We start from the raw sequence: 19,225 nt of genomic DNA, 5'->3' as shown, positions 1-19,225 counted from the left end.
ATTTTTTATATTAACAAGGTCTTGCTATGTTGCTCAGGCTGGTCTCGAACTCCTGGCCTCAAGCAATCCTCTTGCCTCAGCCTCCCAAAGTGCTAGGATTATAAGTGTGAGCCAGTGTGCCTGGCCAATAAATGTTATTATTAAGGATTAACAGTTAAATTAAGTAAGAGCAAAGAAGTAAGAAGTTCTGCAGAGGATGGGAGAGTTGTGTGTCTTTGCTGACTGCCCCTGAAGTGCCCAGGTTTGTCTTGAGTATTTGGTGTAGTGAATCTGCATAGACTTGCAAGACACCAAGTTGTCAAAACCACCTTCTGACAGAGAAAACTTTATCCATGATCCTTTTTGTGCACCTTATTGCTATTTCCATCACCAGTGAATTTTTACTTTACAGTGCTCATTTAGTAAACATTACTTATTTTGTTTTGTGCATTTCACTTAAGAAAAGAAGAATTGGCCACATGTTCCAAGAAAGAAAAAAAAAAAAACACCAAAAACCTGCTTTGTACTCCATATGCAAAGCTGCTGTCATAGTCACTGGTTTTGCCAATGTTTATTGTTTTGCTTCAATTGACATAATTTCATGCTGCATTAGCCAGATAAGGAGGATTTATGGTGAATGATATCAAACAGTTTCAATCAGCAAAGATGCCAGGTGTGTGGTGGTGGAAAATTGTAATGGGAAGATTCTAACCTTGTTCATAGAGCACCCTAGTTACCCAAAACATTATTTTAACATCTGTTCAAGTCACACTCATTAGCAGGCATTTGCAGTATTGTGAATGAAATACTGATTTCCAAAGACAAGGCATTCAACAGTTGCCTGATTTGGAAACCAAATGGTTCCTGTCAATTTGCATCATAGTGTCAGTATGGCTGAAAAAGATGCTGTTCTGGTTTGACTGAAAGAGAGTGGAACCTACTGCAGGATATCTAGAAATCTGGTAGGTTTGGGGGCCTGCCCCTCCTCTCCACATCCCATTCATCCCCAAGTCCAGCAAACTCTTCTACCTGGCCATCCGTCCTCTCTTGCATCTTCTCTGTGGGTCCTGCCTGGGTTTAGGTCTGCATGGCTCCCACACCATCGTCCCTGCCTCTAACCTTTTCTACTCCAATGGTCTCTTCACATTGCTCCTGCTTGAGTAATTTTTTTTCCAACACACAAATCTGATTACAGGTTGAAGATCCCTAATCGAAAATCTGAAATCTGAAATGCTCTAAAATCAAAATCTTTCTGAGCGTCGACATGACACCACAAGTAGAAAATTCCACACATAAGTACTTAACACAAACTTGGTTTCATGCACAAAATTATTTACAATATGGTATAAATTACCTTCAGACTGTGCATATAAGGTGTCAGGCCTCTGAGCCCAAGCCAAGCCATCGCATCCCCTGTGACTTGCACTTATATGCCCAGATGGCCGAAGTAACTGAAGAATCACAAAAGTAAAAATGCCCTGTCCCTGCCTTAACTGATGACATTCCACCACAAAAGAAGTGAAAATGGCTGGTTCTTGCCTTTAGTGATGACATTACCTTGTGAAATTCCTTTTCCTGGCTCACCTTGGCTCAAAAAGCTCCCCCACTGAGCACCTTGACCAGAGAACAATCCCCCTTTGACTGTAATTTTCCTTTACCTACCCAAATCCTACAAAACGGCCCCACCCTTATCTCCTTTCACTGACTCTCTTTTTGGACTCAGCCTGCCTGCACCCAGGTGATTAAAAAGCTTTATTGCTCACACAAAGCCTGTTTGGTGGTCTCTTCACATGGACGTGCTTGACATAAGGTGTATGTAAAACATTAATTAATAATGCTAATGTTAATGTATAAATCATATGGATTTATGAATTGTATAAAATGTATGAACAATGTATAAAATTACCTTCAGACTCTGTTTCATTAAAACATTAATGAGTTTCATGTTCAGCCATGGATCCTAACCCCAAGATATCTCATTAAGTACATGTAAATATTTCAAAATCTGAAAAAATCCAAAATCTGAAACACTGCTCATCCCAAGCATTTTGAACAAGAGACACTCATCTGTATTTTACTTTCCACAACAAAGTTACTCAGTGATTCCCTGCTAACCACATGATACAATCTAAACTTCTGGGGTTGGCATACAAAGGCCTTCAGGGTTGCCCTTGTCTTCCTGTGAAGCCTCATGGGCCTGTGTTCCCTTCCACAAGCCTCACCCTCCATATTAGAGAACTCTCTGGTTTCCTTTACTCACCCTTCACATTTCTGTTCAATTGCTTTCCTTGGTAACTTAAACAAATCAACAAGCAAGAGACAAACAGCCTCATTAAAAGTGGGCAAAGGACATGAACAGACACTTTTCAAAAGAAGACACAGCCAACAAGCATTTGAAAAAATGCTTAACATCACTGATCATTAGAGAAATGCAGATCAAAACCACAGTGAGATACCATCTCACACCAATCAGAATGGCTATTATTAAAAAGTCAAAAAATAACAGATGCTGGTGAGGTTGTGGAGTAAAATGAAAGGCTTATGCACTACTGGTGGGAATGTAAATTAGTTCAGCCATTGTGGAAAGCAGTTTGGCAATTTCTCAAAAAACTTAAAAACAGAACTACCATTTGACTCAGTAATCCCATTATTGGGCATACACCCAAAGGAATATAAATCATTTTACTATAAAGACACATGTACGCGTGTTGCAGGAAGTCAGGGACCCCGAACGGAGGGACCAACTGGAGCCAAGGCAGAAGAACATAAATTGTGAAGATTTCATGGACATCTATCAGTTCCCAAAATTAATACTTTATAATTTCTTATGTCTGCCTTGTCTTTAATCTCTTAATCATGTTATCTTCTTAAACTGAGAATGTACATCACCTCAGGATCACTATTGTACAAACTGATTGTAAAACATGTGTGTTGGAACAATATGAAATCAGTGCACCTGAAAAAGAACAGAATAACAGTGATTTTCAGGGAACAAGGGAAGATAACCATAAGGTCTGACTGCCTGTAGGGTCGGGCAGAGTAGAGACATATTTTTCTTCTTGCAGAGAGCCTATAAACGGACATGTGAGTAGGAGAGATATCGCTGAATTCTTTTCCCAGCAAGGAATATTAATAATTGATACCCTGTGGAAGAAATGCATTCCTTGGGGGAGATCGTCATCACAGTCCTACCAATATGTGATGTCACCCCCAGAGGCCCTGCTGTGAAATTCTTCTCTTTGTACTCTTTATATCTCAGACTGGTCGACACTTAGGGAAAATAGAAAGAACCTATGTTAAAATATTGGGGGCTGGTTCTGCCGATACACGTGTATGTTCATTAGAGCACTATTCTCAGTAGCAAAGACATGAAATCAACCTAAATGCCAACCAGCGGTAGACTGGATAAAGAAAATGTGGTACATATACACCATGGAACACGACACAGCCATAAAAAAGAATGAGATAATGTCATTTGCAGCAACATAAATGGAGCTGCAGGCCATAATCCTGTCAGTATGGCTGCATACTGTTCCTGTGAACTAACACAGGAACAGAAAACCAAATACCACATGTTCTCACTTATAAGTGGGAGCTAAAGATTGAAAACACATGGACACAAAGAAGGGAACAATAGAAACTGAGGCCTTCTAGAGGGTGGAGGGAGGGAGAAGAGTGAGGATGGAAAAACTATGTATCGGGTACTATGCTCATTACCTGGGTTGTGGAATAATCTGTACACCAAACCCCCGTGACATGAAATTTACCTATATAATAAACCTGCACATGTACCCCTGAACCTAAAATAAAAGTTAAAAATAATAATAATTCCAAGCTGGGCATGGTGGCTCATGCCTGTAATACCAGCACTTTGAGAGGCCAAGGCAGGTGGATCACTCGAGGCCAGGAGTTGGAGACCAACCTGGGCAACATGGTGAAACCCTGTCTCTATAAAAATTAGCTGGGTGTGGTGACACATACCTGTTATCCCAGCTACTCAGGAGGCTAAGTCAGGAGAATTGCTTGAACCTGGGAGGCAGAGGTTGCAGTGAGCCAAGATTGTACCACTGCACTCCAGCCTGGGTGACAGAGAGAGACTCTGTCTCAAAAAAAAAAAAAAAAAAAAAAAAAGAAATTCCCTGACCCTGTTTGGTAAACTTAGAGGCTATTCCCCTCTGTTTCTACTGCACTTTGTACATAGCTTCAATAATAATACATAAAATATTATATTGTGGCTGGGCACGGTGGCTCACACCTGTAATCCCAACACTTTGGGAGGCTGAGGTGGGTGGATCACTTAAGGTCAGGAGCTCGAGATCAGCCTGGCCAACACGGCAAAAACCTGTCTCAACTAAAAATATAAAAATTAGTCGGGGATAGTGGTACAAGCCTATACTCAGGAGGCTGAAGCACAAGAATTGCTTGAACCAGGGAGTTGGAGATGGTAGTGAGCTGAGATTGCACCACTGCACTCCAGCCTGGGTGACAGAGGGAGACTCTGTCTCAAAAAACAAAAACAAAACCGTTTTATTGTTACTAGTTATTTAGTATCTCTCTCACCACTAAAATGATAGCTCTTTGAAAGCAGGGTCTATTTCATTCATTTTCATCTCTGAATTCCCAGGGCCTGGCATGTTGTGGACAGGCAATATCCAATTGTTAAATAAATTGTAAATGGTAAATTAAATCATGTTAATGTAGAATTTCACAATAATTTAACTAAAAAGTAACTAAAAGTGTCTAAAAAATAGTAGCTATCTTTCATTATGTATTTACTATTTGCCAGGCTTAAAAGTATTAAACAAATACTTTATATTTGTTATGTCAGTGTTTTCCAAATTTCAGTATATACTATTTTCCTTAATTTATTCATTTTTACTAATAAAAAATATATTTTAGAAGAAATGTTTATATTATTACCACATGTGAAAAACTGGTATCACTTGCCATAAATGGAAATAAAGTAAATTCATAGATGGAAATAAAGTAAATAAAGTAAATGTAAATAGTAGTATAATTACTAAACGGTTCTCCAATGAGAAAAAAATTATTTAAGATTGGTCAGGCTGGGTGCGGTGGCTCATGCCTGTAATCCCAGGACTTTGGGAGACCGGGGCGGGTAGAGCACTTGAGGTCAGGAGTTCAAGATCAGCCTGTTCAACAGGGCGAAACGCCATCTCTACAAATAAAAAAATTAGCTGGGCGTTGTGGTGTGTGCCTGTAATCCCAGTTACTAGGGAGGCTGAGGTAGGAGAATCATTTGAACCTGGGAGGTAGAGGTTGCAGTGAGCCAAGATTGTGCCACAGCACTCCAGCCTGGGCGACAGAGTGAGACTCCATCTCAAAAAAAAGAAAGAAAAAGAAAGAAAGATTGGTCAAAAATAAAAGTATTCAGCTCAATTTCACATAGCTGAAGAAAATTTTGAAGATCGACATTAATGAAAATGTTTTAGTTTTGATGTTAACTTGCATCAAGAATTCTAATTCACGTGCATTCATAATTTGAGAGGTGATTACATATAATTTACTCTTTTCAGAGTTTCTAACCAAAGTGATGTTAGTAACTTTTGTTCAACAAATTTAAAAGAAGCCATCTGAAGAGACTGCCAGAAAATGCACTTGTGTCGAGTTATTTGATAATGATGCCCAAAACGATGGGGAAAACATTCTTTATTCACTTGAGGCTGCCAATGGGATTGGGAAAACATTTATTAAAATCTTTTTAAAGTTAAGTTATTCAAGTCTTTTTTTAGTTCATCATTTTCTCAGCCAGACTTTGTGCCTGAGTTTAAAATCAATTTGTTCTCCTAACAAAAGGGACCATGTGCACCGCAATTAAGGAGTGCCCCTGTGGTGATCCAGTTTCATGACCATTATGTACTTTTGCCTCTCCTGTGGAATAGGCAGGTCATCAAATAACATCGTTTCATTCAACATTATTTTATTATGTGGATGAGAAAAAGAAATTGATCCTGGGCCAGAGCCGCTGTTTGTGTGGTTTGCCCGTTCTCCCTCTGTCTGCATGCGTTCCCTCTGGGTACTCCCATTTCCTCCCACATTCCAAAGCCATGCTGTATTAGTCTGTTCTCACACTACTAATAAAGACATATCTGAGACTGGGTAATTTATAAAGGAAAGAGGTTTAATGGACTCACAGTTCCACATGGCTGGGGAGGCCTCACAATCATGGCAGAAGGCAAATGAGCCACGAAGGCATGTCTTACATGGCAGCAGGTAAGAGAGCGTGTGCAGGGGAGCTCCCCTTTATAAAACCATCAAATCTCATGAGATTTATTCACTATCACGAGAACAGCATGGGAAAGACCTGCCGCTATGATTCAGTTACCTGCCACTGGGTCCCTCCCATGACAAGCGGGAATTATGGGAGCTGCAATTCAAGGTGAGATTTGGGCAGGGGACAAAGTCAAACCATATCACATGTACATTAGGTGAATTGTTGTGTCCAAATGGTCCCACTAGGAGTGAGTGTGGGGGCGTGTGACTGTGCCCTGTGATGGAATGGCGTCCTGAGGTTGGACCCCATCTTGTGCCCTGAGCTGCTGGGATAGAGTCCGACCACCCTTGACCCTGAATTGGAAATAAGCGGGTAAGTAATTATCTTACTTGTTTTTATTGATCTTTCTTAAATGTATGTAGAGCTCACATTTATTTCAGTGTTTAGTATTAGAAGTGCTTTGCCTCAGCTAACATCATACTGAATGGGAAAAAATTGAAGGCCTTTTCTCCAAGGATGGGAACAAAACAAGGATGCCTAGTTTCGCCACTGTTATTTAACATAACACTGAAAGTCCTGGCCAGAGCAATAAGGCAAGAGAAAGAAATAAAGGGCGTCCAGTTTGGAAAGGAAGAAATCAAATTAGCCTTGTTCACAGATGACATGATCTCTTGCCTAAAAAATCCTAAAGATGCTACCAAAAAACTGTTAGAATTGATCAATGAATTCAGCAAAGTTGCAGAATATAAAATTAACACACAAAAATCAGTAGCAAGGCTAGGCATGGTGGTTCACACCTGTAGTCCCAGCTACTCAGGAAGCTAAGGCGGGAGGATCATTTGAGGCATGACTTAGAGAACATCCTGGCAACTTAGCGAGACCCTGTCTCTACAAAAAATTTTAAAAATTAGCCGGTGGCACAAATCTGTAGTCCCAGCTACTCCTGAGGCTGAGGCAGGAGAATTGCTTGAGCCCAGGAGTTGGAGGTTATAGTGAGCTATGATAACATCACTGCACTCCGGTAAGGGCAAAAGAGCAGCAGATCCTGTCTCTTGAAAAAAAAATAAGTTGCATTTACATGTACCAACAGCAAACAATCTGAAAAAAAAAAAAAAATCAATATTAAAGTGTTTTGGTCTTTACTTAGAAGTGTGGTGATTTTTTTGTGAGCAGAAATACGCCACAAGAACTTAACTCTTTTTTTGTTGTTGTTGTTTTTTGGTTTTTTTTTTTTTTTTTTTGAGACAGAGTCTTACTCTGTCGCCCAGGCTGGAGTGCAGTGGCTCAATCTAGGCTCACTGCAAGCTCCGCCCCTCCACCTCTCAGGTTCACGCCATTCTCCTGCCTCAGCCTCCCGAGCAGCTGGGACTACAGGCACCCACCACGCCCGGCTAATTTTTTTGTGTTTTTAGTAGAGACGGGATTTCACCGTGTTAGCCAGGATGGTCTCAATCTCCTGACCTTGTGATCTGCCCGCCCTGGCCTCCCAAAGTGCTGTGATTATAGGCGTGAGCCACTGCGCCTGGCCTTCTCTGTGTTTCTAACGGTGCATAGATTTTACTTCTTGGAGGATAGCTTCAACAGACCTATCAAGTCCTCCTGGCTTTAGCCCTATGTACACTGAACATGTGACCATCGACATAACAATCCACACTAGTGAACTGTACCCACTGCATGATGTTCTTATGTGTGTGAAGAATTATGGTAGAAAATTCAGTTACCAAAAGTTTAAATGTATCATTCATGGTAGGCAGAATCATAACCCCATGAAGACATCCATGTGCGAATCCCCAGAACCTCAGAATCTTACATGGACAAAGGGACTTTGTGATGTGATTAAGGTTAAGGATCTTGAGATGGGAGATTATCCTGGATTATCTCAGCAAGCCCAATCTAATCCCATGTGCCCTTAAAAGTTCAGAGCCAGCCAGGCAGAGTGGCTCACACCTGTAATTCCAACAATTTGGGAGGCCAAGGCAGGAGGATTGAAGGATCACTTGAGGCCAGGAAGTAGAGGCTGCAGTGAGCTATTACTGTGCCACTGTACTGTAGCCTGGGTGGCAGAGCAAGATCCTATTTCCAAAAAAATAAAAAGAAGGAGGAGGAAAAGAAAAATGAAAAATAAGTTGAGAACCTTTCCCACCTGTGGTCCCAGAGAGATGTGACAAGGAAAGAAGGGTCAGAGACATGTAGCTATGAGATTTGATCAAAAGAGTGTTTTGATTTCTAACTGGTTATTACCAAATTATTACCAAGTAAGATAAAGGGATTAAGGCAATAGTAACAACCACCCCCAATTCCTCTGAAGTAGTTTAAGAGGAAACAAGCCAATTAAAGCTAATGTAACAGCTTTAGAGGGAATAGACTGAAGTTGTGGGTGGGGACTTATTTTTTTGAGACAGAGTCTCGCTCTGTCGCCCAGGCTGTAGTGCAGTGGCGCCATCTCAGCTCACTGCAAGCTCCGCCTCCAGGGTTCCCGCCATTCTCCTGCCTCAGCCTCCCCTGTAGCTGGGACTACAGACGCCCGCCACCACGCCCGCCTAATTTTTTGTAGTTTTAGTAGAGACAGGGTTTCACCGTGTTAGCCAGGATGGTCTCAATCTCCTGACCTCATCATATGCCCGTCTCGGCCTCCCAAAGTGCTGGGATCACAGGCGTGAGCCACTGCGCCCGGCCTTTTTTTTTTTTTTTTTTTTTTTGAGATGGAGTTTTGCTCTTGTCATTCAAGCAGGAGTGCAATGGTGTGATCTTGGCTCACTGCAACCTCCACTTCCTGGGTTCAAGTGATTCTCCTGCCTCAGCCTCCCGAGTAGCTGGGATTACAGGCATGCGTTACCAGTTCCGGCTATTTTTTTTTTTATTTTTTATTATACTTTAACTTCTAGGGTACATGTGGATAACGTGCAGGTTTGTTACATATGTATACCTGTGCCATGTTGGTGTGCTGCACCCATCAACTCGTCAGCACCCATCAACTCATCATTTGCATCAGGTATAACTCCCAATGCAATCCCTCCCCCCTCCCCCTCCCCGTGATAGGCTCCAGTGCGTGATGTTCCCCTTCCCGAGTCCAAGTGATCTCATTGTTCAGTTCCCACCTATGAGTGAGAACATGCGGTGTTTGGTTTTCTGTTCTTGCGATAGTTTGCTGAGAATGATGGTTTCCAGCTGCATCCATGTCCCTACAAAAGACACAAACTCATCCTTATTTATGGCTGCATAGTATTCCATGGTGTATATGTGCCACATTTTCTTAATCCAGTCTGTCACTGATGGACATTTGGGTTGATTTCAAGTTTTTGCTATTGTGAATAGTGCCACAATAAACATACGTGTGCATGTGTCTTTATAGCAGCATGATTTATAATCGTTTGGGTATATACCCAGTAATGGGATGGCTGGGTCATATGGCACTTCTAGTTCTAGATCCTTGAGGAATTGCCATTCTGTTTTCCATAATGGTTGAACTAGTTTACAATCCCACCAACAGTGTAAAAGTGTTCCTATTTCTCCACATCCTCTCCAGCACCTGTTATTTCCTGACTTTTTAATGATTGCCATTCTAACTGGTGTGAGATGGTATCTCATTGTGGTTTTGATTTGCATTTCTCTGATGGCCAGTGATGATGAGCATTTTTTCATGTGTCTGTTGGCTGTATGAATGTCTTCTTTTGAGAACTGTCTGTTCATATCCTTTGCCCACTTTTGGATGGGGTTGTTTGTTTTTTTCTTGTAAATTTGTTTGAGTTCTTTGTAGGTTCTGGATATTAGCCCTTTGTCAGATGAGTAGATTGCAAAAATTTTCTCCCATTCTGTAGGTTGCCTGTTCACTCTGATGGTAGTTTCTTTTGCTGTGCAGAAGCTCTTTAGTTTAATTAGATCCCATTTGTCAACTTTGGCTTTTGTTGCCGTTGCTTTTGGTGTTTTAGACATGAAGTCCTTGCCCATGCCTATGTCCTGAATGGTATTACCTAGGTTTTCTTCTAGGGTTTTTATGGTATTAGGTCTAACATTTAAGTCTCTAATCCATCTTGAATTAATTTTCGTATAAGGTGTAAGGAAAGGATCCAGTTTCAGCTTTCTACTTATGGCTAGCCAATTATCCTAGCACCATTTATTAAATAGGGAATCCTTTCCCCATTTCTTGTTTTTCTGAGGTTTGTCAAAGATCAGATGGCGGTAGATGTGTGGTATTATTTCTGAGGACTCTGTTCTGTTCCATTGGTCTATATCTCTGTTTTGGTACCAGTACCATGCTGTTTTGGTTACTGTAGCCTTGTAGTATAGTTTGAAGTCAGGTAGCATGATGCCTCCAGCTTTGTTCTTTTGACTTAGGATTGTCTTGGGGTTTCACCATGTTGCTCAGGCTGGTCTTGAACTCCTGACCTCAGGTGATCCACCCGCCCCGGCTTCCCAGATTGCTGGGATTACAGGCATAAGCCAGGGCACCCGGCCAGTGGAGGCATTTTTAAAGAAATGTTGCACTCACCCTGGAGTGCTCTCTTCTCTGCCCCATACTGTAGAATCAAGGCTTCCGACTTAGTAAAAAGTTGCTTAGCATGGGACATTCCTTGGAAGCCAAAGAGAAGAGCTTTCTGTCTCTGATACACTAACAGTTGAATAAACATTTATTTCCCTCCTACATCCCTTAAATCAATGTGCCAGGAGCGTCAGAACGGTCAAGACATGGACCGCAAGAAGCCATTAATATCCTCAGCTGGCTGGGCGCGTTGGGTCATGCCTGTAATCCCAGCACTTTGGGAGACCGAGGTGGGCAGATCACAAGGTCAGGAGATCCAGACCATCCTGCCTAACACGGTGAAACCCCGGCTCTACTAAAAAATACAAAAAAAAATTAGCCGGGCGTGGTAGCAGGCGCCTGTAGTCCCAACGACTCCGGAGGCTGAGGCAGGAGAATGGCAGGAACCCGGGAGGCGAAGCTTGCAGTGAGCCCAGATCCCGCGGCTGCACTCCAGCCTGGGCGGCAGAGCGGGACTCCGTTTTCGGAAAAAAAAAAAAAAAAAAAAAAAAAAAAAATCCTCAGCTGTCACCAGCCACGCCCGCCCTGGGGTGAAGAATGCCCAGATCCTGACCGAGTTGGGCTTTCGGAATAGGGGAGAACAGGGGCAGCCAGTTCTTTGTTATAATTCTCAACAAATTGGTCTTTTTCCTTTCCTAAGGGCTTAGTGCTGACCTTGATATATTTGATACATGTAACTACATTAGGGAAAATTAAAGCAGGCTGTGTTTAATTCTGGCTAATTTAAAAGTTGTTCTGAACTTAAAACGTATCTTTTGATACTCAGAAATAGTAATAAAAAATGTTTTTTGGCTGGGCGCAGTGGCTCATGCCTGTAATCCCAGCACTTTGGAAGGCCAGTCAGGAGTTTGAGACCAGCCTGGTCAACATAGTGAAATGCTGTCTCTATTAAAAATACAAAAATTAGCTGGGTGTGGTGACGTGTGCCTGTAAGCCCAGCTACTCCGGAGGCTGAGGCAGGAGAGTGACTTGAACCCAGGAGTCAGAGGTTGAAGTGAGCCGAGATTGGGCCACTGCACTCCAGCCTGGGCGACAGAGCACTCCCTCTCAAAAAAAAAAAAAAAATTGTTATTTGAGATAGGGTCTCATTCTGGAGTCACCCAACATGGAGTGCAGTGGCATGATCATGGCTTACTGCAGCCTCAACCTCCTGGGCTCAAGCAGTCCTCCCACCTCAGCCTCCCATGTAGCTGGGACTGCAGGCACTTGGCACCACGCCCAGCTAATTTTTTAAATTTTTGTAGAAGCATGGTCTCACTATGTTTCCCAGGTTGGTCTGGAACTCTTGGCCTCAAGCAAGAGGACTTCCGCCTCTGCCTCCCAAAGCCCTGGGATTACAGGCCTGAGCTACCACACCTGGCCAAGAGGACAAAGTTCTAGCTGAAAGGACAGATGCGGAGGTTGAGCGCGGTGGCTCACATCTGTAATCCCAGCACTTTGAGAGGCTAAGGCAGGAGGATTGCTTGAGGCCAGGAGTTCAAGACCAGCCTGGTCAACAGAGAGAGACTTGTGAAGGGTCACATGGGTAGAGGTGAGGGAGCTGAGTAGAGTCATAAAGTAGGAATACTGAGTTGTGCTGGGGATATAGCTGCGACTGGAAACCACAGATGTAAGATGTGGGTACATCATCAGTCAAGGCAAGAAGCTGCTCTACCCAAACAGCCTCAGACCTCCAAGGAGTGCAGCAACGGTGGATATTTTACAGACATCACGAGATGCTGATGTACCGTAGTCATGATAGCTTTGAAATTGTTGCTGAGTTATTTAATGCCGTTTTGAGTCTTTTGATACCACTTTGTTGTGTGTCACCAACATTTTACAAGTCAAAACTGGGCTGCAATGACAAAAATGATTGAAAAATTAAGGGACTAACTTGTTACAAGGGGCATTTGCATGAAATCCCCTAGGTAATGTCTAGAGTTGGAGTGGAAAGGTCCAGGAGTCTATGAATGAGGGAGGTAAGTTGGTGTATGTATTAGCCAAGGTTCTCTAAAGGGACAGAACTAATAGAATAGATGTATATATGAAAGGGAGCATATTCAGGAGAATTGACTCACGTGTTCACAAGGTAAAGTCCCACGATAGGCCGTGTGCACATTGAGGAGCAAGGAGCCAGTGGTGGATCAGTGAGCATCCCAAAACCTCAAAAGTAGGGAAGCCAATAGTGTAGCTTTCAGTCTGTGGCCAAAGGCCCAAGAGCCCCTGGCAAACCACTGGTGTAAATCTAAGAGTCCAAAAGTTGAGGAACTTGGAGTCTGTTGGGCAGGAACTCAGAGTCCGATGGGCAGGAAGCATCCAGAATGGGAGAAAGATAAAGGCTGGAAGACTCAGCAAGTCTGCTTTTCCATCTTCTTCTTCCTGCTTTTATTCTAACCACATTGGCAACTGATTAGATGATGCCCACCCAGATTGAGGGTTGGTCTGCCTCTCTCAGTCCACTAACTCAAACGTTAATGTCTTTTAGCAACACTCTCACCTCACAGACACACCGAGGAACAACACTTTGCATCCTTCAATCCAATCAGTTGACAATATTAACCATCACAGTGTAGTATTGTCAGATGGTGTAATGACAGTGTAATAAGAAGTGGAGAGAAGGTAAACACTGCGTGCCAGTCCCTTGATTTAACCCATTTTCTGTTAAGGGAAAAAAAAAGCTCTGCTCACTGCCAGCGCTCATTTCTCAGGGCAAATGTGAAATAGATTAAGAAATGGAACAAGAGATGTTAGTGAATCAGAGAAAAAAAAGTTTTTCTCTTTGGCTTCTAAGGAGTACCCACATACTAAGTAGCGCCCCCCGGTTTTTTTTTTTTAGACGGAGTCTCGCTCTGTTGCCCAAGCTGGAGTGCAGTAGTGCAATCTCAGCTCATTGCAGCATCCGCCTCCCGGGTTCAAGCGATTCTTCTGCCTCAGCCTCCTGAGTAGCTAGAACTACAGGCGCCTGGCTAATTTTTGAATTTTTTGGTAGATACAGGGTTTCACCATGTTTCCCAGGCTGGTCTCAAGCTCCTAAGCTCAGGCAATCCGCCTGCCTCAGCCTCCCAAAGTGCTGGGATTACAGGCATGAGCCACCATGCCCAGCCCACTAAGCAACTTTTTATTAAATCAAAAGCCTTGATAGTACAGTATAGGACAGAGAGAAGAGAGTAATCCTGGAAGGTGAGATGCTGGTGAGATTGATTGTTCAGTGGGTCTGGGCGACTGTAAAATACATGTTCCCCAGAATCTGCAGAAATCATGAGGAGTCTTTGGTATGAAGCAAATGTGTTATGCAGAATTATGGTTTATGCACTGCTCAAAAAACAGAGTGGGTGTCTTCAACTGGCTCTTTGGGTTATTCTACAAAAGCAGTCCATTTTCCATTTAGTAGTTCACTTCTATATCCATCCACATAAATAACCAGTTTCTCTCTCTCTCTTTCTTTTTCTTTTTCTTTTTTTTTAACTTCTCTGGTAGAATCTACATATTAACCAGATCATTCTTTCTACCTTTGAGAGGTTTGTCATCCAAGTGTATCAAATACAGTGTATATATTTGTCCTCATCTCAATGCTTTCCTTTTCATATTGCTTAATGTCATTTTATCAGTTTTTGTATTTTTATAGTATGTATGTCTCTCAGCCCATAATCTAAGGTGTCCAGGAAATATTATTTTATTTTTTTACAATCCATTTTTGTTGTTGTTGTTTGGGATTCACGCTTGCTGCGCAGGTGAAAAAGAAATTGCAGCCATTTTTATGGTTGTATCATGAGTCATAGCCAGGTGCAGTGGCATGTGCCTCCCAGCTACTCAGGAGGCTGAGATGGGAGGATTGTTTGAGCTTAGGAGCTTGAGACTGCAATGAGCTATGACAGCGCCACTGCACTCCAGCTGGGCAGCAGAGTGAGATCCCGTCTTCATTACTATTTTTTTTTTTTTTTTTTTTTGAGACGGAGTCTTGCTCTGTCGCCCAGGCTGGAGTGCAGTGGCCGGATCTCAGCTCACTGCAAGCTCCGCCTCCCGGGTTTACGCCATTCTCCTGCCTCAGCCTCCCGAGTAGCTGGGACTACAGGCGCCCGCCATCTCGCCCGGCTAGTTTTTTTGTACTTTTTAGTAGAGACGGGGTTTCACCGTGTTAGCCAGGATGGTCTCGATCTCCTGACCTCGTGATCCGCCCGTCTCGGCCTCCCAAAGTGCTGGGATTACAGGCTTGAGCCACCGCGCCCGGCCTACTATTTTTTTTAACAGATGGAGTTTCACTCATGTTGCCCAGGTTGGAGTCCAGTGATGTGATCTAAGCTCACTGCAACCTCCGCCTCCTGGGTTCAAGCGATTCTCCTGCCTCAGCCTCCCGAGTAACTGGGATTACAGGCACCTGCCACCATGCCCTGGCTAATTTTGTATTTTTAGTAGAGACGAGGTTTCCCCATGTTGGTCAGGCTGGGCTCAAACTCCTGACCTCAGGTGATCCGCCTGCCTTGGCCTCCCAAAGTGCTGGGATTACTGGTGTGAGCCACTGTACCTGGCCGAGACCCCATCTTTGAAAGCAAAAGCCAGGCTGGGTGCTGTGGGTCATGCTTGTAATCCCAGCACTTTGAGAGGCTGAAGCAGGAGGATCACAAGGTCAAGAGGTCAAGACCAGCCTGGCCAATACAGTGAAACCCCATCTCTACTAAAATTAGCTGGGTGTGGTGGCGGATGCCTGTAATCCCAGCTACTCGAGAGGCTGAGGCAGGACAATCGCTTGAACCCGGGAGGCAGAGGTTGCAATGAGCCAAGATGATACCACTGCACTCCAGCCTGGGCAACAGAGCTAGACTCCGTCTCAAACAAACAGACAAAAAAACAGTCTTAGGGCTTGTTACAAAGTGTAAAATGGCTTTGGGTGGAGTCTGTTTGGTCCTTAAGTCACTCGCCCATGCAGGAGTGCCCTGAGAGGTCCACTGTTTCCCTCCATGTGGCTTTTTCAGCCCGGGCAGCTCTTTGAAGTTTTCATGTCTCACTGGTAACCAGGAATCAACCTGGGCTGCCTTTGGTCCTGTCTGCATTGGTGCAGGCTTCAGCCACGTCTCTCAGAGTTCGTTGCTCCTCTGGCCTGCTGTCAGGAGCTGGGGCCCAGATACTATAACTGCCCAGTGGGTTCACCTTGCAAGCTGCCTAGACAGAGCCAATTTATTAAGACAGGGGAATTGCAATAGAGAAAGAGTAATTCAGGGAGAGCCGGCTGTGTGGGACACCAGAGTTTTATTATTACTCAATTCAGTCTCCCTGAGCATTCGGGGATCAGAGATTGTAAAGCTAATTTGGTGGGTAGGGGCTTGGAAAGTGGAGAGTGCTGACTGGTCAGGTTGGAGATGGAATCACAGGGAGTCAAAGAGAGTTTTTCTTGCTGTTTTCTGTTCCTGGGTGAGATGACAGAACTGATTGAGTCAGTTACTTGTCTAGGTGGTGTCAGTCGATCCACTGAGTGCAGGGTCTGCCAAAATATCTCAAGCACTGATCTTAGGTTTTTCAATAGTGATGTTATCCCCAGGAGCCATTTGGGGGGTTCAGACTCTTGGAACCAGAGGCTGCATGACCACTACACTGTACTTTCTAATCTTGTAGCTAATTTGTTAGTACTGCAAGGCAGACTGGTCCTCAGGCAAAGAAGAGGGTCTTTCTGGGAAAGGGCTATTCTATTATCAGTTTTGCTTCAGAGTCAAATCATGAACTGAATCCCTTCCCAAAGTTAGCTCGTCCCACACCCAGGAATGAACAAGGACAGCTTAAAGGTTAGAAGCAAGCTGGAGTCAGTTAGGTCTGATTTATTTCACTGTCTTAATTTCCTCAGTTATAATTTTGCAAAGGCAGTTTCAAGACCCTCTGCTCTGGGCCACTCATTTCACCAGCCTTGGAGAATCTCTTTCTTGGCTCAGAATTTCCTTCTCCCTTCGTGTTTCTAGCCACGAGACTTTGTCCATGATGACTAACACTCTCTCCAATCTTGGGGTTTAGGCTTTTGGAAACAAAATCAGAAGGACAAGCATTTGGATAATTTGGGCAACTTTAGTATTCTAGGCCTGGAGTTTTCTTTGTGGAAAGTTTTTAGCCATGCATTCAATTGTTTTAATTGATAATATAGGGTTATTCAGGTTATCCATTTCTTTTTCTTTTCTTTTTTTTTTTTGAGATGGAGTTTCACCCTTGTCACCCAGGCTGGAGTGCAGTGGTGTCATCTCGGCTCACTGCAACCTCCACCTCCCGGGTTCAAGTGATTCTCCTGCCTCAGCCTCCTGAGTAGCTGGGATTACAGGTGCCCACCACTATGCCCAGCTAATTTTTTGTATTTTTAGTAGATGTTGGCCAGGTTGGTCTTAAATGCCTGACCTCAGGTGATCCACCCACCTTGGCCTCCCAAAGTGCTGGGATTATAGGCATGAGCCACCATGCCCAGCCATCTATTTCTTCTTGAATGAGCTTTAGTAGTTTGTATCTTTTGAGGAATCTCTTTGTTTTATTTGTCAAATTTATTGACAAAATTTGTTTATATATTCCCTAATTATTCTTGTAACACCTGTAAAATTTTTTTTTTTTTTTTGAGACGGAATCTCGCTTTGTCATCCATACTGGAGTGGCGTGATCTTGGCTCACTGCAACCTCCGCCTCTTGGGTTCAAGCAATTCTCTGCCTCAGCCTCCTGAATAGCTGGGATTGCAGGCGCCCACCACCATGCCCGGCTAATTTTTTTGTATTTTTGGTAGAGACAGGGTTTCACCATCTCGGCCAGATTGGTATTGAACTCCTGACCTCATGATCCACCCACTGCGGCCTCTCAAAGTGCTGGGATTACAGGCATGAGCCACTGTGTCTGGCTCAATTTTTTATTTTATTGTTTTTTCTTATCATTTATCTATTTTCTATGTATTGATTTTCACTGTTATCTTGAATATTTCCTTACTTCTGCTTACTTTGAGTTTAATTTGCTCTGCTTTTTCTAGTTTCTTACTGTGGGAAATTAGATTAATGATTTTATTTAATTAATTAATTTATTTTTTGAGACAGAGTCTCCCTCTGTCACTCAGGCTGGGGTGCAGTGGTGCGATCTTGGCTCACTGCAACCTCTGCCTCTCAGGTTCAGCAATTCTCCTGCCTCAGCCTCCTGAATAGCTGGGATTACAGGCACATACCATCACGCTCAGCTAATTTTTGTATTTTTAGTAGAGATGGGGTTTCGCCATGTTGGCCAGGGTGGTCTCAAACTACTGACCTCAGATGATCCACCCACCTCGGCCTCCCAAAGTGTTGGGATTATAGGAGTGAGCCACTGTGCTCAGCCAGATTAATGACTTTAGATCTTTCTTCTTTTCTAATATAAGTATTTAATGTTACAAGGTTTCCTCTAAGCATAGTTGTACCTATATCCCACACATTTTTATATATTGTATTTTCATTTAATTTAAGATATCTCAAATATCATTTGTAATTTTTTTCATTGCTACATGGGTTATTTCAAAGTCTATTGTTTAGTTTCCAAATATTTGAGAGATTTTCCAGTTATATTTATGTTACCGATTTGGCACATAATTCCACTGTGATCAGAAAACATACTTTCATTTCTTTCTTTCAAATTTATTGAGACATACTATGGCCTAGAATATGACCTTCTTTGATGTATTTTCCATGTGCACTTGAATGCATACTGTAGTGTTCTATTTTTTTCACATGAAAGTTTTTAGTTTATTAATCTTCTCATGAAAAATCCACGATGGCTGCAGAAAACATCGTTGCAGCATCTTTACTCCTTCGGCTTTTTGCCAGCACCAGCACTGGCCTTTGCGGTGTCCTGACTTTCTTCGTTCTGTTCTTGCCTTCCTTTAATTGCTTTCTTGAGGTCTTTTTCTTCTCATACAAACCATGTCTTGCAAGTCTATGTCTGGGTCCATTTTTCTTTGCATAATCCAAGGAATCGTAAATCGTGCCAAAGCCAGTTGTCTTGCCACCACCAAAATGAGTTCTGAATCCAAATACAAAGATGACATCCAGTGTGGTCTTGTACATTTTGGCGAGTTTTTCCCAAATTTCCGTCTTAGGTACTGTTGCCTTCAGGGTATGAAGGACATCAATCATCATTTGTTTCCTCTGAAGTAGTTGGTTGGTCATGAACTTTCTAATTCAGATAGTTACTGTGTCATTCATGATGGTAGTCAATCCTTAGACGGCCATGAACGAAAAGAGTGCTGTTTTGTGGTGGAGTGTTATGTAAATGCCAATTAGGGCATGTCGGTTAACAGTGTTGTTCAAACCTTAAATATCCTTACAATAGAGGAGTTATTAATAAATTATTTTAGGCAGTTAGTGAGGGTAAAAGAGTTCTTGGTAGCATTTTCCTTTAATAAAAAGCAGCCCCAAAACCACTTCTTTTCTAACAGAAAACAGCCTGAAAAGTCAAGCTGCAAGCAAGCTGGAAGCTTGCATATGTAAATGCCAGCAGCTGTACCTGGAATCCAGGT

At 42.9% G+C, this 19,225-nt stretch overlaps 1 pseudogene; it reads right to left on the bottom strand.

Moving 5' to 3' along the window:
* Positions 1–18,510: 18,510 nt before the first annotated feature.
* On the bottom strand, positions 18,511–18,911 carry LOC103238092 (small ribosomal subunit protein eS24-like; annotated as a pseudogene).
* Positions 18,912–19,225: the final 314 nt, after the last annotated feature.

This window comes from Chlorocebus sabaeus, chromosome 9 (genome assembly GCF_047675955.1).
Source record: "Chlorocebus sabaeus isolate Y175 chromosome 9, mChlSab1.0.hap1, whole genome shotgun sequence".
Lineage (NCBI taxonomy): Eukaryota > Metazoa > Chordata > Mammalia > Primates > Cercopithecidae > Chlorocebus > Chlorocebus sabaeus.
The sequence above is the reverse complement of the archived record's forward strand: the minus strand, read 5'-3'. Positions and strand labels throughout refer to the sequence as shown.